Here is a 23,061-nt window from a genome sequence, read left to right on the forward strand (position 1 = left end):
ATACCAGACTGACAGCACCTAGGGCGCATGAGTGTTAGGAGGGAAGGAGGATGGGGGAAGAGAGGAGAGGCCTCAAGGAGCTCCAAAAAGGACATTCTCAAAGTTAAGCAGGTGCCTGGAGTGGAGTCCAGCCAAAAGCTCAAGAGCGTTTCAAGAAAGAGTGTCTTTAACTCCGCTGAGAACAGGATGACTGACGTGGCTGTTAGATTTAGCTATCATGGGACACAGGTGACCTTGGCAGGAAACAACAGCCTTTTGGTGGTATATCTGGTCCAGGCCTGTGATGGTTTCCTTGAGATGTCACCTCTGCGTCTGCCTGAGCTTCTAATGCTGACAGTACAGCCCTGGCTGGACCTCCTGGCCTCTGGTATCTCTCTCTTCACTTCCCTTCAGAATCTTCCACCTCCCCGGCCCAGTGCTTGGTTAATGAGCTTCCTGGCCACTCCCATCCTAAAAGCCAACCCTCCTCCTCCTCCATTTCCAGGCAGTGAAGACTCAGGCCCCAGGAGCCAATCAGCTGAGTGGGGAGGGAGGGGGTGGCCTCTGTGGGCTATTTCCGGGACCCAGCCCAGCTGGACCCCTGGGCTCCAAATGTACTGCCTGACATCAGCCCTGGGTCTCTAATTTGCTGGGTGAACTCAGGCCAACCCCTGCACCATCTAGCCTCAGTCTATCCACCTGTATTTAGAGAGCATCAGGCTAAACTCTGCTCTGATGTAATGAGTCCTCTCAGAGTGCAGACAGGGCAGCTGCAGAAGGCTAAAGCCAGCAGGGGTGTCCTCCTAGAACTTTTGGGAAGGAGCAAGGAGCACCTCCCAGGAACCTCCAGGCCTCTCTCTCCTCACCCAGACTGCAGGGCCCATGCCTCCTGTCTAGGAATCAGGTAAATGAAGAGGACCGGAGAGATGAAAGGGGAGCCTGGCATGGCAGATGCATCCACCAAGCCGAGAGAGGAGCATCATCTCCTGGGAGACGTAGACAAAGATGCTGGAGTCAAACCCTTCAAAAGAGGCGGCCCTCAGTGCTCTTTCAGCCACTCCAGGGGTCAGGTGCCTCTGTCAACACCTCTACAGCAGCTCAGAGCCCGGCCCCACAAGCTGCTGTGGTCCCAGAGTTGGCTGTGGCCTTGTCCGCAGGCCCCCCTTGCGCACTGCACTCCAGCCTCCCTGGCTCCCTTCTGCTCTTCAAACACTTCAGGCACTTGCCTACCCTAGCACCTTTGCACCTGCTCTTCCTGCTGCCTGAACAACCTTCCCCCTGACAGTGGCACACCCTGCTCTTTCATAACCTTGGATTTCTCTACTCAGGTGGCACCTTCTCAGTGGGCCTTCCCTGACCTCTAGAAAGTTGAATATTCAAGGCTCCCTAAACACCCCCTAACCTCAGTCCCCCAGTATCCTGTCCCCATTCCAATCTGACATACTGTAAGCGCCACGTGGGGCTGATATTTACGGAGCACCTATTATGTGCCTGGTGCTGGGTCTGGCCCTGGGACTCAGCAGCCCCACCCCGACCCCCGCCCCCGCCACTGGGGCAGGCAAGGGCACCTAGCTGCGCAGCTGGTGGAAGAGCTTTCCTCATTAGCAAAATGAGGGAAAGGCAGGAAGCGATTATTCGTCAGGCTGCTGAGTCCTCGGTCACAGAAAGCACCCCCAAAGCCCCCGCTGGAGCTAAACGAGCCCAGATTTTGGCCTCAGAGGACCCCAGGCTTTAGTTCCGGCTCTGCAGTCCTCATCTGTGAGAGGGAAGGTGGCGCTACCTCCAGGCCATGGCAGTGATGCCCACCCCACCACCTCTGGCTACCCTCTTGTGCCAGGCATTGCATAAACGTCACTCTAGCGCACCATCTGTGGCCCTGCACAGTCTCTTCTCCCTTCTTTCACAAAGTAGAAGATGGAAGCTCAGAAATCCCGTTAATCTCACGGTAACCAGCATCTATTCAGCACGTGCCAAGTGCTGTTCTATGGACTCTGCGTGAATTGCCTCTCCTAGTCCTCTCACCACCCCTGTGAGAGAGACCCTTTGATTGTCCTTGCCTGGGCACAGAGAGGTCAAGAATATCACCCAAAGTCACGCAGCTAAGGGGAGAGCAGAAATGTGAGCCTTGCAGCCCTGCGTCTTCTTCATCAGGCGAAATTGCTCCCCAGCTTGTGCCAAGTAACTAGGACAGAACCTGGCACTCTGGAAATGCTCAATCCTGACACAAAGCTGCTCCACTCTATGGCACCATAAATATATGCACAAGGGTAGAGCTAAGCCAGCACCTACCGCTGCATTTGTCTATTTTAGAATAGCCTGCATTTGTTCATGCTTGCTGTGTGCTAGGAAAGGCTTCCCCTGCATTCTTGCTAATTGTTATTACTTGTGTCTTCTCGTTTCACATAGGAGGGACCAGAGAGGTGAGACAGCTTGGCTAAGCTCACATAGCAAGGGACAGCGATTGGTGAGCCAGGAGCTGGAGCTATAGCCCCAGGGTCCCAACTGTCAGCCTGGTGCTCTCCAGACTTCAGACGGGCCACAGGTAGGCACACAGCCGGCAGCCAGGAGCTACTCGAACAAAGAAAAGCTCCGCTTCTCCTAAACACATAAAACAAGCCTCTAATCCTTGTTATTAATGTAAATAATATTCCAGCAAAGAAAGCAAACTCCCTGCCTTCCCGAGGGGCTTCAGGGGATTACGTCAACAGTGTCCGACGCAGCGAGGACAATCACCAATTGACTCTTATGAAAACTCCAATAATGTGGGTATGATTGCTGCTTTGATAAGCTCGCTGCTGTGAGCGAGGGTCAACCACATTAGGAAAATGTAATTAGACTAATAAATTCCAGGCAATCCTTTTTTTTTCCTTTCCTCTTTGCTCTAAGGAAGATGTACTCACAAGACCTCATTACCCACAGAGAGGCCCCACAGTGGGCTTTGATGCAAAGGAAAGCGGCTCTTAGACTGCCTGGGTCTGGCCCCAGAAAGATCCCTCCGGGTCCCCGCAGCTCCAGAGCACGTGGGACTCACTGGTCAAATGGCAGAGGCTCCAGGGAGCCGGGAGCTAGGGATGCATGGCCAATTCCTGCTAAACGTCATTGCTCTCCTCTCGTCCAAAAGGGAGCCCCCCCCACCTCCTCCTACCACTGTTGGGTTCCCTCTCTCCGGTCCAACATGATCCTGCATAAACTACATCTTTGCCGAGTTTGTGTGGTCAGAGTTGTGGAGCTGGCCCAACACCGCTGGTGCTGGCTTTCCTCCAAATAAAGGGTGGGATCCAGAATTTATGAGAGGATCCAGTATGGTGCCTTGAGATCCCAAAAGACAAGCTGCTGAGGTTTGGGGGAGAAATCGACTTTAGGAGAGGACCAACCTCACTGAAAGACCAGAAACCTTCACAGGCCCTGAAATGCCGAGTAACAGCCCACCTTCTGGGGTGAGGCGAGCCTTACAAGGAATTCCTTATCTAGAAAAGACCCTCCCACGCCTCATAACTCCTGATCCAAAGTGCTATATCCATGCTGCTATAACATTAATTTTGAAAATGCATATTTGTTCCAATGTAATCGATATATTAGGGAATAATTTCAGCACTATGCAAACTTCTCATGTGTTGATGCAGGAATCTGTCCCCTAGAAACACTAGGTGAACATGGAAAACATGCCCAGGAGAGCTGATCCTCACAAGGATACACAAAGCGCATGCACTGCACAAGGACAGTGAGCCACGCCGTCCGCAGCGAAGGTTAGAGCTCTGCGTCCTGTCTCCCACCACCTCCCTGTTCTCCTGCTTTCTTTCTCTGTCTCTGTACCTCCCGTTCTCTTCGCCTTGCACGCAGGGTGGCAGGTATGGGAACCAAGCGGGCAGCTAGCAATTAGAGTACACACTTCCACAAGCAAACTTCAGCTCTTTTTCAAGATAATATATGGTATTTATGGTCATACTTACGTATTTCTTAACCATAAAACATGGATGACTCTGCTACCACTTTATTAGATTCCCATCTTTTGTGTGTGTGTCACTGAGAAAGTGTTTTAGTGTTTTTCCCATAAACCCTGTGGCTTTTATTGTGCAATTCTGCATAGCGCAGTGGTTTTAAGGAATGCGTGTGCCACGTCATGGCAGAACAGGCTGTTCTTCACATGCACAAGCCACGCTGCAAGGCAAGGGCAATGGGGTGCGGGACCACCGTTCCCAACACACAGAAGAGGAATGTGAAGTCCAGAGCAGGTCAAGACTCACCAACATCCTAATGTGTGTGTGCTGGCCCTCTGGTCTTGGATTTTGATGTTCATGGCTCACTTATTCTGTACCCAGAGCTATGCTGAGCCCTTAATAGCCAAGTTCAAAGGAAGAGAGCTGAGTGGTTAAGAGAACAGGCTTCTGAGTTAGAATTCCTGGGCTCGAATCCCAGCTCTATGGCTTAGCCTTATGACCTCAAGCACATTATGCAACCTCTCTGTGCCTTGGTTTTCTCATCTGTAAAATGGGAATGGCTCTCAGAGAGGCTGTAAGAATTACAAAATTATCCATTCTAAGAGGGCTTACTGAGAATAGTAACTGAAGTCCTGTGATCGCCCCAAAAATGATGGCTACCCGCATCATCAAAGCTTACCCTACCCATTGTGGACTCCGATGCCAGCCAAAAGGTGACAAGAGATGGGGACTGGGTTGGGGATAGGGGATGGAGTCTTTTGTTTTCAGACTCAGGTTCAAATCTCAACTCCCTTGCCTTCTCCTTTGCAGTCCTGGACAGGTGACTTGGGCTCTTGGCCTCAGTTTGGTTACCCATAAGTGGGGGTACAAATTCCATGCTCATCACGGGGCGGTCATGAAGATGAACGGGATCCCCTGTGTAAGTCAATCGGGCAGAGGGCCCAGCATAGGAAGTGCCAGGGGTAGTTGGGGTATAACCCCAGACTGTGTCTGCTGAACCCCACCCACTCTCCCGGTTCTTCTCCCCAATAGTACTCAGAGGTGCCAGAGGACAGAGCCTGCATTTGCAAGAAGAGAGTCTACTTCTAGTTTGCTGGATCCATCCAAAAGCCACCATCAGGGCCACAGACTTCCCTGCCTGCTGTGCACATCTCTGTATCCCAGAAGAGAGATACAGAGATACAGTCCCCGCCTGTGGAATGGGCCTATTGCAGCCTAGACTCTGCCTCCCCTCCCTGCTAGATCCGGAGATGTTTGGGTTGGGCTGGGTTACTGCCCTACAACCCCCAACCCTCCCCCAGTGATGCTGGCACCACAGGGTCAGGGGAAGACTATGCTACAGCAAACTACTAGTGGACAGGCCACATCCCAAAGGACAAGCTCTTCCCTGACCCTCCCAGGACATGTCAGAAGTCCCTGGGATCAAAGGCTAGGACCGGAATGGACGTGAATGAGCGCTACTCAGACACCTACTCTCTGCCTGATACCAAGCTAAGCATTCTGTGTGCAATAACTCATTTCATCTTCACAGCTGCTTGGCCAAGGAGATAATATACGTCCACTTTACAGATGCAAAAACTGAGGCTGCAGCAAGGTTAAGTGACTTTTCTACCCAGAGACACAAACGCAGCAAGCAGCGGGGAAGGGATCTGAAGCAGCAGCAGGGCCGGGACCACAGCCCACATGTTTCCACCATGCCATACCTCCCTGCCCAAGCCAGCAGGTCTGGCCAAGTATCCATCTCATCCTCTCTCCCCAGGCCTTGGCTCTCCCGCCTGTCAAGTGGGAAGAATGTGGCCTGTGTGCATCACTGGATTATCTGAGAAGCCAGGAAGAGGACAAGATACTTCATGAATTAAGAAAAGGACCGTGGAAGAATATGAAACCACCCCCTCTTCCGTTAGCCTTGACGGTGCTGCAAGAAACAGTGGGGACCCCAGCACCTCACTGTCCATTCATCCAGCTAGTGAGCAAGCCCCCTCCTCCACTGCAGCGTGTCGGGGCATCTGTTCTCTGCGTGACACCCTCAGTTACAGGCACTCAACTACGCCCAAGGCAGTCAATAGCAACTTTCAGTACCTCTAGCTGCTAGGGGCCTTGAAGCCAAAAATCTACCTCCCTGTCAATTCTGCCAATCAAGCCTGGAGGACACGCCTCTGGGACAGCGCAGGACAAATCCTATCTTCCCTTCCTGATGGTCATGGTTTATACGCTCCTTCCCCCAAACCAAGTCATCTCTTTCTGGGCCAAATATCTGACTGTCTTCAACCCGCCCTCCTGAGATGAAAAGAATGATGATAAAGATCAAGGTAGTATCAGTGACTGACATTTAATAGACATGTAATAGGCATTATTCTATACTAGGAGTCGGCAAACTATGGCCCACGGGCCAAATCAGGCTTGCTGCCTATTTTTATATGGCCTGAGAGCCAAGAATGTTTTTTGTATTTTTAAATGTTGAAAAAAAAATCAGAAAAAGAAGACTATTTGTGACACATGAAAAGTATCTGAAATTCAAATTTCAGTGTCTATAAATAAAGTTTTATTGGAACACAGCCACGCCCATCATTTACATATTATCTATCTATGGCTGCTTTCAAGTTACAACAGCTGAGTTGCAGCGTCCGACAGAGACCATATGGCCCACAAAGCCCAAAATGTTTATAATCTGGCCCTTTACAGAAAAAGTTTGCCGCCCCTATTCTATATGCTTTACAAGTATCATCTCAATCCTCACGATAACCTATGAGGAGGTAACTGCTGTCATCTTCCCATTACAGATGAGTTCTTAGAAGCTCAGAGATGTTAAGTAAATTGCCCGCGCCCCCAGCCTCACAGCGGTGAAGCCAGGATTCAAATCCAGGCATTTGACTCCAATGTCTGTACCCTACCCACTCCCCTATTCTTCCTGGTCAGAGCCCAGGACTGACAACTGCTATCACCACCGCAGCCCCAGTGGAGCCACTCCCTTTCCTGACTATATAGTCCATCTTGGTTTCACTGTGCACGGTGAGAATGACCAGCTCACTGGCCACTATGACCTCTAGATCCTCTTCTGCCACTACTGTCTCTCCGAGGTCTTTCCCAAGCTCTGCACAGGTAGAAATGACCAGCACATTGGCCAATACGACCCCTAGATCCTCCTCTTTTAAGCCTTGGGTTCCTACAGGTCTTTCCCAAGCTCACCCTTAAAAGGGCCTATAAACTCACTGCTCTCTGGATACTAAAGAAACTAATCCAGGAACACCCTCCAGACTGGGGACTAAGGTAGCAGCTAGTATGATAAAGCCGGTAGCTCTTAGCCAGAGGTCTCTAAAAATTTATGAGAGCCGATAAATCTTGCTCTTGGGCTGCCCACTGGCTTCAAATAAACCTGTCCTGCCCCTGACTTTGCAGCAGGGGTAGAAAGTAGACGTCCCTGGAACTCTGAGTTATGAAAATCTCAAGGCCACCCTCCCTGCTTCTCTCTCTGAATCTATGAGAGAAAAGGTAGCATACTCTGTTGCCATAGAAACTAGGCTAGGCTAAGTCTGCAGCAGGAAGGATTAAAGATAGACGTTAGGAGGAGGAAGTAATCCGGAGGGAGGGGTATAAGCACACCGATTCTAAATCTCTGAATAAAGTTTCTCAAAGAGGCTTCTACCCCATTATTAACTCTGAGTTCAGATGCAAATGATAAACCACAGACCTCATCAATAAATACAAATCAACATATCTAGAAGGCAAATATTTGATTTTTTTATATGCCTATTAAATGTAGCCATAGCTCATCTGGCTGGAGGAGACCCAAATAATCCAGACACTGCAAGCTGGTGACCCCATAGGCCAGTTTCAGCCCACGGAGCTACTATTATTGGCCTATACTGTCTTTCAAACATTTCAAATAAGTTGCTAACATTTAAAATTTTAATTATTTTGGAGCATAGTTCAGATTTCTGGATTTTCTTGAAAATGCCCCAAAGATGTGGCCCAAGAAGCCCTACATAGTGACAGCTGGTTGGCCCTGAGCTGGGGCTGACTCTGCCAGGTGAGCACGTGCCCACCAGGCCCCTGTATTCCCACGCCCTCTTCTGCCCTGCGCCTGGCCTATTTCACGCCTCTGTCTCTCCTGGAGGGCTCCCGCAGGTAAGGGGGCTTGTGACGCCCCACCACGATCACCACCACCCCCTTTTTACTGGTGGACAAACTGAGGCCTACAGAGAACTGTCTTGCCTAACAAGAGACAGGGAATTCGTGACAGAGCAGGTCTCCCAATGTCCAGGGCAGGACTCAGCTCAGCCCTGTCTGGAAGGAAAGTCTAGAAGCTGGTTACTGTCTGCCAGCTACAAACGTGTCTAAGGTGAAAATTAGGTTTTCCTGCTGACCCTGATTTTGCTAGCTTTGTTCCAGCTCTTTACAGCAGGAACGGAGAGAAGAGAAACAGCTCTGAGAGACAAAGAGAAAGTCTCCCCAGCCCCTCTCCCTACACTCTGCCGCCCCTGCCAGCCCACAGCCATGCCCAATGTGCTCTAGGGATACCGGGGAAGAGAAGGCTGAAGGAACAGAATCAAGGCGCTCGACAGGACAGATCAGCAGGCTGCCTGCCTTCACAGCTGGCGATTCTGCAACACAGACTGGTGGAGAACACTGGCCAGGCCTGGGCCACGTCACAAGAAGCGGGACCTTCTTTGCGACTGACTCACTATGTCACTTTGTCCAAGTCACTTAACCTCTCTGACCCCCATCTCTTCATCTGTATAATACGGGAAATAGCAGTATCGATGGGTTAAATAGGCTACAACAAAGCACTTAGCGTAGTGTCAGGCACATGGTAGGGATGTCACGAAGCAGTGGACCACTCCTCCCGCTCTGCTTCCTGACACAGTCACCCTCCCAAGACTATACTCCTCAGCCTGGTGTCCAAAGATACCTTCAGCCTGCAGCTCCAGCCTCACTCCCCACTCCCTAGCAGTGAATCAGCATCTCTGCCGCTACCTCCACCAAACCCAGCCTCCAGGCCTTTGCCCTTGCACTAAGCCTGACTCGGAGCTCCACTCCCCAAACCCCCGCCTCCTATTCCAGGCAACCCAGCCCTAGAGGCCCAGCCAGATCAGCGTGTCCAAAACTTCCCCAGACCCGGGAACCTCTCTGCACTCTGAGCTCAGCCCTTTCATTGGCTTGGAGGAACTCAGTTCTGTTCTTTAACATTCCATTTGATGATATCCTCCGTCCTTAGCATCTTAAAAGACCAAGACACTGCTCACACGTGCAACTCTTAGGGTACAGGAGGTACTTGTAGCAGCCAAGTGCCCAGCCCCTCTTCTTCTGACACTAGCACCCCAAAATTCCTTTCGAGGAGTAATCCTCTCCCCCAACTGCAGTCTTGGCAGGACTGTTGAACACGAGCCCTGCACATTGCCAGGCCAGGCCTGGCCACAGGGTCAAATCCCCACCAGTTAGGTCCCCTCTCTCTTGGTACATGGTCTTGCAAAATTCTCGAGCTGGCTGGAGCTACCCATCCTGGTGGGGTCCCCAGAGGGCCTCGAGCAGATCTTCCTAGAAACACCACCCACCCACCCACCCCGTTCCCAACCAGAGCTAGCTGGGTTCCCACCTTTTCCCAGCCAGTCCTTCGGCCCAACTTCAGATCCAAGAGTTTCCTTCTGACGATTCCTTTTCTGCTGAAGTTGGCCAGAGGCAATTTCTGTTACTTACACACATGGAGCCCTGACTGATTCTCTAAAACCCCACATCACATACACGCTCACCCCTGCCCCCCAGGACTGAACCCACAGACACCCAGTCCCACCAGAGGGATTCACGAGCACCTGTTCTGCACAGCCAGAGAGGCCAGGGCCTCACGCTTTCGAGAAAAGCCAGGCTGCCACCTGCTTGAGTAACGCAGCATCATTCCTCCCGTGTCAGCAGCCACGGCATCCCGGTGAGCCGAGAGGCGAAGCAGGGGTGTTGTCGCATTTGAAATAAATAAATAAATAAAAGCAACAACGAGGCATAACTGAGCAGGCAACACATAAAGCAGGTATTTCTGCAGATGTGAAAAATAATAATAATAAAGTACCTATGGAGGATAAACATGGTAAGCACTGATCTACAGTCAATACCCAAAAAGCAAAGGGCTTACTGTGCATCAAGAAACCAGATGAGGCAGCCACAAAAGAGCAGTGCCCGGGAGCTGCGCGCCCAGCCACAGGCCTAGACGAGGCCAAACTCAACCCCCAGGAGTACAAGGAAGGTCTTAGCTGGGAGAGAAGGATGTGCCGACATCAGCCCGGGAGGAAAGGAAAGAGAGCGATGTCTAAGAAGAGACTCTTTAGAAGCACCCTGAAGCTAAGTTGCCAGCATCGTCTCTCCCCTGTACCACAGGGACGGCCCCCACACTGGCCCCCCTACCTCCGCCTCATCCCCCGGTTCCACCCTCAGCAGTGAAGTCAGATCCTATGGTCCGATGCAACCCAGGCATCTCCTCACTCTTACCATTCTGACCTCACCTCCTGATGCCCTCCTCACTGTTCCCACAGCAGGCCTCGACAGTCCCACCACAGGGCCTTCGCACACACTGCTCTCTGCCTGGAACCTCTTCCTCATGATGCTCACCCACCTCACTTCCCTTAGGTGTCTGTTTCCCCCGTCCCTGACCACTGTGGCCAAAGTCGTCGTCTTCATCACTCTGTGTTCCTTTTCCATTCATTTTTCTCCATAGCTCTCTCAACCTGAAACCGCATTCATCATCCACTTATGGTGTCTCCCCCAACTAGAATGGAACTGTGTGGGGGCAGGAACTTTGTCTGTTCTGCCCAGGACTGAATCCTCGGCACCTAGAACAATGGTCAATACATAATAGATTCATTCATTCATTCATTCGACCATAGCTTAGGAATGAACCGATGAACACCTCTGAGAAAAAAAAATGCAGTACATTCCAGGAATGATGGCTTTCTGGATGGTTCATGTGGCAGGATGGTTAAAGCTTGGTCTCTGAAGATTGCGTGGGTTCCAATCCCAGATTCATCACATTGTGGCTCCTAGTCCTGGGCTAAGTATACCCTCTCTAGGCATCAGTTTCCTCATCTGTAAAGTGGAGATAATCACAGCCCCCACCACCGTGAGCTTCAGGGAGGAATAAATGCATTAACGCCCAGCAAGTCAATGAGGACAGTGCCTGGCAGGCTGTCAGCGCCCAAGGTTATGACTTTTGCTTTTGCTATTGCTACTCTGCAACCAAATTTAGATAGTGGTAGAATAATCAGGAGGCCCTCTTGAATGGGATATTTGCACAGAAGAGGTCCCAGACAGAGTGTGTGTGACATGGGTGCAGAAGACCTGGGTTTGAGCCAGGCTCTGCCACTCATATGCTGTACAATTTCAAGAACGCACAACTTCTCTGCCGATTAAGTCAGGGCCAAAGTACCAGTCCCAGCCTCACAAGGCTGCCACGAGGCTCCAGATTGGATCAGGGATGTGAACGCAATTTGGGGAAGACAAGGGAGTGAATCAATGCATCACATCTATTAGTCACTACTTTTGCAAAGCAGCCAAAGTCAAAAAGCCAGGGTTCAGAGATGCCGCCTCCATCACAGCCACGGAGCACCCAGATCCCTTTGGAGACGTCAGCAGTGCTTTCGAAGCCTCAATTACAAGGGCTGGGAGTGTCATGGAGTGTCACTGCTTCTCACATTTTGGTCACAATATCATCCAAAAGCTGAGGGTGACACTGGGGAAATTACAGTAATTACTCTGCAGGAGGGCAGGCCATGAGAAGTTGGCTGCTCTAAAACCTGGGGTGAGATTTAACTCCCTGGGAGTTGAGAGAGGTGTCGAGGGAACCTCTGCATCGCATCCTAAGACCCGGGAAATGGTACCCACGCCAGATGTAATGAACCCACGGCTCATCAAACCAGGCAGGCAGGAAAGCCTGATGGGTAAGAGCACAGATGTCAGATCAGACCCGTCAGCACTGCCCTGCCACGGGCTGGACGTTGTCCTGAGAAACTTCACATTCCGGGGAGTGGAGACAGATCGTGAATAAGTCAGTGAATCAGGCATTTATAGAGAGTCGGGTGACACGTGCCACGAGGGAGCAACAATGATAGTGTGTGTGGAACGGAGCCAGGGCTCTGGTCAGACCTCTTAAGAGGGGATCACTGAGCTGAGACCTAAGAGATGCTACAGAGCCTGCCATGGAGAGGGGCTTGGGCATGTTACCTCACTTCCCTGGGCCTCGGTTTTCTCACCTGTCAAATGGGTAAGTTATCACACCAACTCCATACGGTTATTGTGAGTGTCTGATGAGTTAATGTGTAAAAAGCAGAGGGTCCTGTCTGTAGGTAGAGCTCAAGCTGAGGTGGTTTGGAGGCAAAGAGTGGGGGACCGTGAGGCCTCCGTGCCAGGCGCTCTCCTAGGCACCAGGACACCCCAGTGAGCTAAGGCAGATAAAAATCCCTGCCTGCGTGGAGGTTACTCTTCAGTACACACGGCCTGGACAGCCAAGTTGACATGTTTCTCTTCCTCCAGGCCCACCACACTCAGGGACCCAAAGGAGGAAGGCCAGCCCCAGCCTGCTCCGCAAAACCCCAGACCCGGTGATCCTTGCCTGCTCATCTCAGGGAAGGAAGCGTCCAGCACCTGCAGTTGGTGCCATCTCCCCACAAGCTGGATTCCCGCAGCATCCCTCCCAACTCCGCTCTGGCTGGAGCCCCCAGCGCTGCACAGTTGGCACCTGGGACTTGTGTGTCATGGTGGCTTTACCTGGGTGGATTCCAACATCTCGTGTCTATACAGCCCCCCTACCCAGATCCGGGGGCCCCAAGCTAAGTGCCATCTTGGGCCACTGGGCAGGGGCACAGACAACCAGCGACTAGGCCATCTCCAAGGGAGGCTAAGTGGAGAGATGGAGAGGGAGACGCTGCAGCCTGTTAACACATCAATTTCTGCATGAACTCCCCTGGGGAGCCAGGCGGGCAGAGCTGGAGGAATGAGGGCCTCGAGACAAGTGGAATTTTTTTTAAAGAAATCTTCAGCTATTAAAACCCAGGCTCTCAGGCCACATCGGGCATGCCACGTGGGCCTGGCAGATCATCGGCAGCTGGGACTTGTGTGTCATGGTGGCGAGACGAGGACGAGGCTGAACCCAATAAGCACCAGGATGAGAGGTGCTGTGGAGGGGCCCCCAGGAGCTCAGGCTGCTGAAGTCACAGCATCACCAACCCCACCTCCAAGGGTACCCAGGGCTGGAAACTGCCTGTCAGAACCTCATAGCATTCCTGACCATGCCTAACAGAGCAATAGGAAGAAATATTGGGCTGGAAGGAAGCGAACCCCCGTTTTCAGGCTGACTTTATGACCAGTCCCCCCTGGCTTGCCCACTGGTATTTGTCCAAGCTTTAGGGAGGGCCAACTATGTGCCGGGCATGGAGCTAGAGGGTCTCTCAACCTGGGCGCTGTTGACAATTGAGGCAGGATGACGGTCTGCAGCAGGGGCCGGCCTGTGCACTGTAGGATACAGAGCAGCTTCCCTGGCCTCTACCCACCCCTTGGGTCACACCTAACGCCAACCCCATCATCGGCCGGGAACTGGACCGTAGTTGCCCACCAAGGGGAGGGACCAGCCAGAGGCTTCCGCCTCCACGAAATCACCAGCACCCCCACAGCCCCCTTCCCTGCACCCACCAGGGCTTCCCGAGCCCCGCTCAGCTCGACACAGAGCTGCTTTCCAACCTTTGCTACTCTTGTCTGGGACATGTTATCAAAAATAATGATTATCATGATAGAAGGCACTAGATCAATCATTGTCCCAGTTAGCCCATTCAGTAAATGGGAAGCTGAGGCTCAGACCTGCTGAGTCATCAGCTGGTAAAGCATGGAACTCCATTACAACCCCTGTTTCCCGAGGGCGGAAGCCCCCACTGCACACTCACAAAACCTGTCGGCCCCAAGGCTCCCAACCGCTCATCCTTTTTTGCAGAGGGAGAGAACGGGGGAGAAAAGACTAAGGAACATTTTGCCATAAGCCTTCCCCTGCCCCAAGTGCCAGCAAAAACTCAGAAATCCTGGGAACCCTCTCATGGAGAGGGCCTGAGGCTAATGAGGAATAGGAGGGGTAAAACGTTAATGAGCTGCTTACAAAGGCTCTCAAGCCAGCAGGGGCATCTGCAGCCCTCCAATTCCTCAGAACCTCCTTCCAGGCTGGAGGCAGGGGACACAGGGGGGACCAGGGGTCCCACAGAAGTGGGGAAGGCGGTTGAGGGACCCACTCCACCCCCAAGTTTGAGATGGGAAAGCCAGTGAGGTCACACAGACATGACTAGGAGGGAACCAGGGATGCCACACCTCCGGGGAGCCTTTCTAAAGACCACACCACAAGGCACCCCCATGCTACCTGGTCACTTGACTCTACGGTCTGAAAGCGAGGTCACAGGGGCCATGGGCCAGCTCGGGGCCAACACAGGGGTACATCAACACAGCCCACACACACTCCCACTCCCCAGCCTACCTGGTTTTAGACAACATGAAACCCAGACAGAATGAAGCCCTCAGCACGATGGAAGCCTTCCAAAGACAGAAATTCCATAGCTGTCCCAGAGCCCGCAGTGTCTGGGGACCCACAGGCCAGGCTTTCTCATCCTGCAATGAGGTGTGAGAGGAGGGGAGAACTCCAGACAACTAGGCCACTCTAGCCCAAAGGTCTCAGTTCAAGAGACATCAACTTGCCACAGCGAGGCAAGCGCTTCCCCACTGCTTTTCCTAGCCTGGCCACCAAAGGCGAACAAGGAATCAGAGGCCTGCTCCTCTCTCTCACACACACACACTCCTTTCATCATTGCCTGGGCCCCACCACGCAGCCCTACCATCCCCACGGACGCAGAGGAAAACTGAGTCCCCAGGAGGCCACGCAGAAAGCGCCAGAGCTGGGAGCCTCTCCACTGCCACCTGGGGCCCACAGCTCAGGAGTCACCGGGGAACAAGGCTTGTGGGGGCACCAAGGAGGCCACCCACACAGGCCACAACCTGACCAGAGAAGCTCAGTTTTTCCTGCAACCCCACCACAAACGCCGGCCCCTGGGCTCCCGCCTGCAGCCCAGGCCCCTCAGGTCGGGAATCAGGGACCAGGGGCTCCACAGTGCACAACCGCTGCCAAGCAGTCACACCCAAGCGCCTGGCCAAGAGAAAGTGACCCATGGTGAGACCTACCTGCTAGGAGGCGAGCCAGAGCCTCTGGAAGACTGAATTCTGATGGTGCCTGGCCCAGGTGTGAGCCTTTTAACAGCTGACTCTACGGTCTTGAAAGCGTGGCCGTGGCACCTGGGCCTCTGGTTTTAAATGGCCCAGGGGATGGGGCCTGGTCTGTGCTTGATGGAGCAGTGGTCAGGGGAGGAACAGAAAGTAGCCATCCTTCCTTTCCGCGTGGACCAGCGACAAGACCCCTGGCCTAGCAGTCAGTGGACCCGCCACGAATTTGCTGCAGGACCTCAGAGTCTCAGGCCCCAGAGCCCTATATTTGAAGGCTCGGACTCTCTGGGATGGGGTCATTCGTCTCCACCCTGGGTCCTGGGGACTTAGTTATGCTGGACTCCAGGCAGAATTTCCAGCACCTACCATCTCACGGCTCTCCCCAGCCACCAGGAGGCCACGTTTGCTCCCAAGTGGTCTTGTTCTCAGTATCCTGAGTAAGGTGAAGGTTAGGGGTTGGCCTTTTAAAGCCACATTCCTCCAAGAAAGCAGGAGCATCTGGGATCCAGGTGACCTCAGGTGAGCACATGGACCCCTGAGACCTTCCCACCTGAGATGAGGAGAAACCCACGATGTGGCCTCCTTCCCTAGATGCTGGGTGCATTAGAGTTGAGTCATGTGTTAAGAATAGGGCCAGGTGCGGCGGCTCACGCCTGTAATCCCAGCACTTTGGGAGGCCGAGGGGGGAGGACCACCTCAGGTCAGGGGTTCGAGACAAGACTGGCCAAGATGGCGAAACCCCATCTCTACTAAAAATACAAAAATTAGCTGGGCATGGTGGTGGGCGCCTGTAATCCCAGCTACTCGGGAGGCTGAGGCCAGAGAATCACTTGAACCCAAGAGGCAGAGGTTGCAGTGAGCTAAGATCGCACCACTGCACTCTAGCCTAGGTGAAACAGCGAGACTCAGTCCCAAAAAGAAAACAGAACAAGGTTGGGCCCACATACCCAAAAACCTGCCTTCTCGTGTTCCTTTGGTAATTAATTGTCCCACTTTAAAGGTGAAGCTATGGAGGCCTAGCAAGGTTACCTGGGTGGATCGCACAAAGTCTGTGCCAACAAGAGCCCGGCCCAGGGAGACCGCTGCCTGCATCCAGTAAGCAGCCCAGCTCAGTCCCCGGGGGTAGAAGAGAGGGAAGCAGGTAAAGAAGAAACATGCATTTATTAAGTCCCTGCTGCATGCCAGGCACTGCGCTAGGCCCTTTTGCATCCAAGATCTTTCTAAATGCCACAATGGCCAGGCACAATGGCTCACACCTGTAATCCCAGCACTTTGGGAGGCCGGGAGGAATGCTTGAGCCCAGGAGTTTGAGACCAGCCTGGGCAACGTAGCAAGACTTTGTCTCTACCAAAAAAGAAAAAAAAGATTTAAGCCACACTGACCCCCATCCCCGAGTTTGCATATGGTAGCTCCTCTTTCCTCCCTCTGCAGTGAAGCACCCACCGCCACCAGCCTGGCACATTCTGGGCCCAGACAGGGATAGGGGCCTGGTTCCCTCCAGTAAGGACTTGTTCTACCTTATTTAAAAGTCACTGCTGCACATAATTAGAGGCACTAACCCCTCGGATCCATCTTTCTCCTCAGATCGGTTTTATAGCCAGTAATAACTCTCGTAAATTCCTCAACAGATGGAAATTTTATTTGACTAATCATGGCCGCTTGACTTGCTGGGGCCCAGCAGCTCGGGGCTTGGACAGGCAAGATGCCAGTTGGGGTGATTGTCAGGGGGTTGGGCAAAGTGCCCAGAACCCAAGGCCACCTTGGCCACCCACTCCTCTGAGGGATGCCATAAGAAGGCATCAGAAAGTGCCTGGCACTGCACAGCAGTGGGCAGCTGTGCCCCACCTTCTGAGTCCAGAAATGTCTCTGAGCAGGGCACCAAGACCCTTTGCCACCCCCCTGGGCTCTTGGTCTGTGAACACATAATGGCTAGCACCAGGGAGAAGCTAGGACATCCTGCCTGAAACACCTAAAAATGGCAGTCCTGTTGGCTGCCACCACTGCGCATCTGCTCCATGCCAGCCCCATGCCAAGTACCCCTCATGCATTATCCCACTCAGTCCTGGCAACGATCCCATGCACGCCTGTGAAAAATCCATTTCACAGATTAGGAAAAAGGCGATGGGGCAAAGTCCCACACCGAGTCACCAGTTTGAGCTGCCACCCTCATCTGGGGAATTGAAGACTGGCATCTCCCCTCCTATTCACTCCTTCTAAGATCCACATCGAATTCATCAGTGTTACTTAAAACAAAACAGACCCACAAAACTTCCAGCAGCTCCTCGGCACCCTCTAGACCAAGTGAAAGCCCTGTGGTCTGGCCTTCCCAAAGGAACCCCATTCAAGGTATTTATCCAAGAGATACGAAAACGTAGCACACAAAAAAGCCCGTCCACTCAAGAATACACGTCGTAGATTATTCATAATAGCCCCAAATTGGAAAACCGTGGACAAACTGTGGCCAGTGTGTACGACGGGCATCACTCTGCATCCTATCAGGAGGGGGAAGCTGGGCAGTCATTTGAATAGGTAAGTTTCATATAAAGGATTATTAACCATAATGGGAGATGGAATTAATAAGAAATTGGCTAGAAAGAAGGAAAGGGAACTCTGAAGAATATAGGTTTAGGAGACAAAAGGAGCAGCTGCTGCCCCCCAGGGCTGAAAGAGACCCTCAGAGGCAAGAGTCCCCCACCCCACCCAGTGCTGAGCTAGAGTATCATGCAAACGCAGCTTCTCCAGGGCTGACGTCCAGCCCTCAAGGAAGAGGCTTCTACTCCAGTGCTATGGCAGAGCCCCTGAATAACAGCTCCTCAACTTGGGCTGAGAAAATGCCCAAGGAGGAGCCTCCACCCAGAAACAAGCATCCTCCCACAAACACCCCTGAGGGCTGATATCCAGGCCTTGCTGAAGACGGTATGGCTGTGCCTCCCTACATAGGGGAAAAAAGAGTTGGTCTAGAGCACACCAGCAGAACTTGCAAGAAAGCCAACCTGTAGAACTTACCAGAAATCTGCCCCACAGGGTGCCACAAAAGCTGCTTACACGTGTCTCACCAGAGGCACCCACTACAAAACTGCCTAAAAGAAAGTGCTGCTGGCCTCTGCTGAGCAAAACAGCAGCCAGCACTGAGCAGCTGCACGTGCTGCAGGAGCAGGCCCTGTGAGCAGGGGGCAACCAGGAAGCAGAAGGTCCCTGCTGCAGAGGCTCCCCAGCGCCCTCTACTGGCAAAGCCCAGCTTGCTGCCTGGACAGGGAGAAAATTTAAAGGGCCCAGATCCATTTTCACCAGGCAGGCAAGAAGGGTGATTGGACACTGAAAAGCAGTAATTGATACCCAGAAAAGGCCATCTCTTTGACTACTTGCCTTCCATATGAATCCTCCTGCACACCACTGAAGTCCCGTATAACAACACAACGGTGTATTTCTATCTAAGAAGATACAGTTATCATTCTTATAAGTTCTCACTCCCCAAAACAAGGAAACTAATAGGCCCAGGAGTCATCGTGGACTATATTTATTATGACTTAAATACCAATCACAGTTCCATGGAACATTCTGTCACCTAAATACTACAAAGTTGACTTCCAAAAACTTCCATATAAAACAAAAATGGGAAGAAGAGAGAAGAAAATGGATAATCACCAAGTGTGCTTACTTAACTGTTTATTCAGGAGCTCAGAAAATAACTTCAGGGTGGGCATGGACCAAGCAAATCTACTGTGAGTCAGACTAGAGCTAAGACTCTATCCCTGACCATCACAAGCCCCACTTTGACTTATGAACCAGAGTGGCATTTTAGATCCCCAGGAACCAGCATCAGTTCAGAGTGAGTGTCAAGTAACTCCAGAACTGTCTGGGTATGTCCATTTCCCCATTATTCTGGTAAATGGTCACAGGTCCCTTTGGAGGAAGGTTTGGAGGAAGATTTACAATAAGTATTTATGGCAGATGCAGGCTCCCTCCTCAAGGTGACCCGGCCACCCAGGGATTCTGGGTCTGTGAATTAACTCAGGGTCTGGAAACTGGATGAGAAGCCATGACTGTCGATTGCCATGTTTTGGCTACTGGGTCTAGAACTTTCTATCACATATAAAAATACATGAAATAATATTCTAGTAGGCTGCCCACTTATTTCATTCCCAGAAACACTCTGATCAATTCACCACCACTAAAAATCCCGATGGGCAAAGGCATTCTGCCAGCCCATACATTCCTGCTACCCTTTCCAGTGTGTGCCTACCTTGTCCTTGACAGTAAAGTGCTGCCCCTTGGTCTCTGCTACTTCAGGACCCCCTTATCCCCACTGAAATCAGGGAGCCCAACTCAATGGAGGCAGCCTCTATATTCACAGTGGCCTACAAAAGAGAGCAGCCGCTGTGCATTTCAAGGACAAAGGGGCTCCCTCACTAATGGATCTCTCTATGTCTCTGTCTTTGGGTCCTTCTTGTGGAACATAGGTGGTGGCAGCAGGAGAGCGCAGATTAGACATGATACATGCAGTCCAACATTGCGGTCTCCCCGAGCCTTTGGATTCCCTCCTCCACATCATGACATCACAACCTTCATTAACTGCAGGTTACTGTCAAGTCCAAGTTTCAGTCAACCAACCAAGTTGCTAGAGCCACCTCCAGCTGCAGAAGCTAACAGCCAAATTCAGAACCTCTAATGAGTGTGCCCCTATTAAGGCATTCAGCCCAATCTAGGGTTACATTCTGCCTTTCTGGATCTAAAATCCTTAGAATCCACTCTCAAGTGTGTCACCAGTCTTGTCATTCTTTTTCTGTTTCCTCCTAGGTCAGTCTGTACCCATCACCGTGGAACATGCTGAGATTTGACCACAGCTAGGGTCTAGTGACAACAGCAGGTGGCTGTGGTGAGTCTTGAGAATGGGCATCGCCTTTCAAGACATCTGCCCCAGCCGAGATTATCACAGGGTTTCTTAACAGAGGAAGACCAGTCTCCTCATGCACTGAGGAGGGCAAGGTATTTCCACTTGATAAGCTGAGGGACGTGGTGGGCTCAGAGTGACTTGTAGTTTAGGTTGTTGGTTTCATCACAGTTCAACAAATGTCCCCACTCCATGTTTCAGGATCCCATTCTTTCACGATTCATGCCCTAATTTGTCCAGATGTGATTCCAACTGTTGTCATAATTCAGCAACCAGCACAATTAAATTTGTTGTTTGATTTTCGGCAGTATCAGCCCTGTGGCTGCAAGAAATAAGAACTTCCTTAAGGGCTGCCATAGAAGCTGTCTGATTCTCAGACTGTGGCTCAAGGAGAGAGTTAATGGACCTGGGCTTGTCATTTTCTATGTCATTATCTACACATTTGTCAAATTTTTATGATATTATTATTTTTTTAGAGATAGGGTCTTGCTCTGTCACCTGGCTAGAGTGCAGTGGTGCAATCGTAGCTTACTGCAGCCTCAAACCCCTGGGCTGAAGCAGTCTGCCTGCCTCAGCCTCCCAAAGTGTTGGGATTAAAGGCCTGAGCCACCATGCCTGTGCCCGGCCTGCCTATACATGTTTTAAATAGAGCATTGTATCTGGTTCCTCGAAGACAGAAGCCCTCAAAAGGATCCATCCCACTCCACAGTTCTCACAGTCCTCATTATGGTCACACAGTCAAGTGCAGCATCACTCTGGCTCCCAAGGGAAGTGCCTCAGGTGGCATTTTGTCTTAACCACAAGGGATAGACTGATTAATTTTAATGTCACCACATGTCTTGAGTAACTAGCGCCCCATTTCCCATTGGCAAGGAACTTTTCACTCAAGCCCAAAATCACCAGAAAACCAATCCCCAAATGGTACCTCTGTGGGTCCATCTCCTGATACCTATTCCTGACACCAATTCTGTATCAGTTTGGGTACAGTTAAGGAAACTATACAGTGATTTTGATAGGGAAAGTTTCATATGAAGAATTATTAACTTATAACCGAGGACTGAATTAACAAGAAATTGACTATAAGGAGTAAAAAGAATGATAATTAATACAGAAGCAGCAGACACAAAGAGCGACCACAACCCACAGAGCTGAGATGGAGCCTCTGAGGACCAGACCCCACCCAGAGCTGTGATAACCCCCTGCTAAGAATCCCCCACACCAGAGCTGGATAAAGCCCTCAAGGAGGAACCCCTCAAGGCCAAGATAGAGTCCCCAAGAAAGAGCCCTTGGGGGCTTTCATAGGTTCCCCAAAGATGAGTCCCCCACCAGAGGTTAAAAAAAAGTTCCCAAGAAGAGGCCCCCAAGGCTGAGCCACAGCTCCTGGGAAGAACCCCTATTCAAGGGATAAGGTAGAGCCCCAAAGATGAGTTCCCAGAGCTACCAAGGAAGGGCCCCCCGCCTGGCCACCCAGGGCTGTCATTGATCCCCCAAGGAAGAGTTCCCTCCCAGGGCTGAAATAAAGTCCACAAGGAAAAAACCCCTGAGGGCTGTAGTAGAGTCCCCAAGAAACACCCTCCTGCCACCTGTGGCAGAGACAATGTCCTCAAAAAAAAAAAGCCCTCCCAGGGTTGAGGAACAGCCCCCCACCCCAGGACTGAAATAGAGCCCCAAAAAGAGACCCTGACATAGAGATAGCAACCCAAAAAGAGCCCTTTACCCCAGGGAAGGGGTCTTCCACCAGGTTAAGATAACCCCCCTTCAGGAGGTGCCCCAACAAGAGGCTAAGCTAGGACCCCCAAGGAAGGACCCTCAGCCCCACACATGTGGCTGAGGTACAGCCGCTATGGAAGAGTCTCCTCCAAAAGCTGAAATCAAGTACCTAAGGAAAAGCCCTTGGGCTGAGGTAGAGCCTGTCACCGCCCCCTGCCCCCCACAAAGAAGTGTCCCACACACACACCCTTGGGGGCTGACATCCAGGCCTTGCTTAAGAGGGCATATCTGTGCCATGGGAAGAAAAAAAAAAAAACAGGGGCCACAGCCAGCCAAAGTTATTAGAAATTCAACCTGTAGAACTCACCAGAAATCTGCCCTGTAAGATGCCACAAAAGCTGCTCTCAGAAGCAGTGTCTCACAAGAGGCACCCACTGCAAAACTACTCGAAAACGCTGCTGTGGGAGCTGACGACCTCCGCCGTGCACTGCGAGCGCCAGCACTAGCGGCTGCACGTGGTGCCGGAGCCTACCCTGTGAGCACGTGGCAACCAGGAAGTGGAACCTCCCCGCTGCTAGGGCTCCCCAGCGCCCTCTACTGGCAAAGCCCAGCATGCCCGCTGGCCAGGGAGAACATTTAAAGGGCCCAGATCCATTTTCACCAAGCAGGCAAGAAGGGTGAATGTGGAGCAGAGAGGCAATAATTTGATAACCAGCAACAGTGAAATATCAGCAGTGAAAAAGAAAATAACTACTGATACATAAAACAACATGCATTAATCATATACATATTATGCTGAGTAAAAGAAACCAGACACAAAGCAGCACAATCTGTAAGTTTCCACTTATATGATGCACAAGTTATCTGAAAAGGAATTTGGAGGAAAGAGACTTTAGTACAGAAAACAGTTTGCAAACTTGGAGATGCACCCTCCACTGGAAAATGAAGGGGAGTTCCTAAGAATGAGGGGAAGGATCAGGTTTTACAGCAAAAGTTCCTGCCCAGGTTCCCAATCAGATCAAGTAGTGCCAATGAAGGATTGAAACTTGCTTAGTTCTGATTGGTCAATACAGCTGAGCTCTGATTGGTTGATACAGCCAGGCCCTGATTGGTTGATATACTTGAGCCCTGATTGGTTGGTTCAGGTAAGCTGGGAAAGTACCAAAGATAAAAAGGTACAGGTTTTCGGGAGAAATCAGGGTACTTATGTGAACCCTAGTCAGCAAGTGGCTGCTTCACTCTATTTTAAATTTAGGCCCCACTTAGACATTCTGATTTGGGGGCGGGGGGGTAGTATTTATTTCTTTTGTAGAGAAC

The 23,061-nt window shown here is 51.5% G+C and overlaps 1 protein-coding gene across 2 annotated transcripts in view; it reads right to left on the bottom strand.

Moving 5' to 3' along the window:
* The window catches only part of LOC105483136 (actin like 8), a 73,865-nt gene extending 51,584 nt beyond the window's left edge, over positions 1-22,281 (bottom strand). Inside the window, exon 1 of one of the 2 annotated variants that reach the window (XM_011743807.2) lies at positions 22,112-22,281. The gene's annotated coding sequence lies outside the window, so the exon portion shown is untranslated. Of the gene's footprint in view, positions 1-18,149; positions 18,252-22,111 lie in introns of those variants that run through there. The other variant, XM_071072358.1, reaches the window with a different exon arrangement.
* Between the last annotated feature and the right edge of the window lie 780 nt (positions 22,282-23,061).

This window comes from Macaca nemestrina, chromosome 1 (assembly GCF_043159975.1).
Source record: "Macaca nemestrina isolate mMacNem1 chromosome 1, mMacNem.hap1, whole genome shotgun sequence".
NCBI classification, from domain to species: Eukaryota; Metazoa; Chordata; class Mammalia; order Primates; family Cercopithecidae; genus Macaca; species Macaca nemestrina.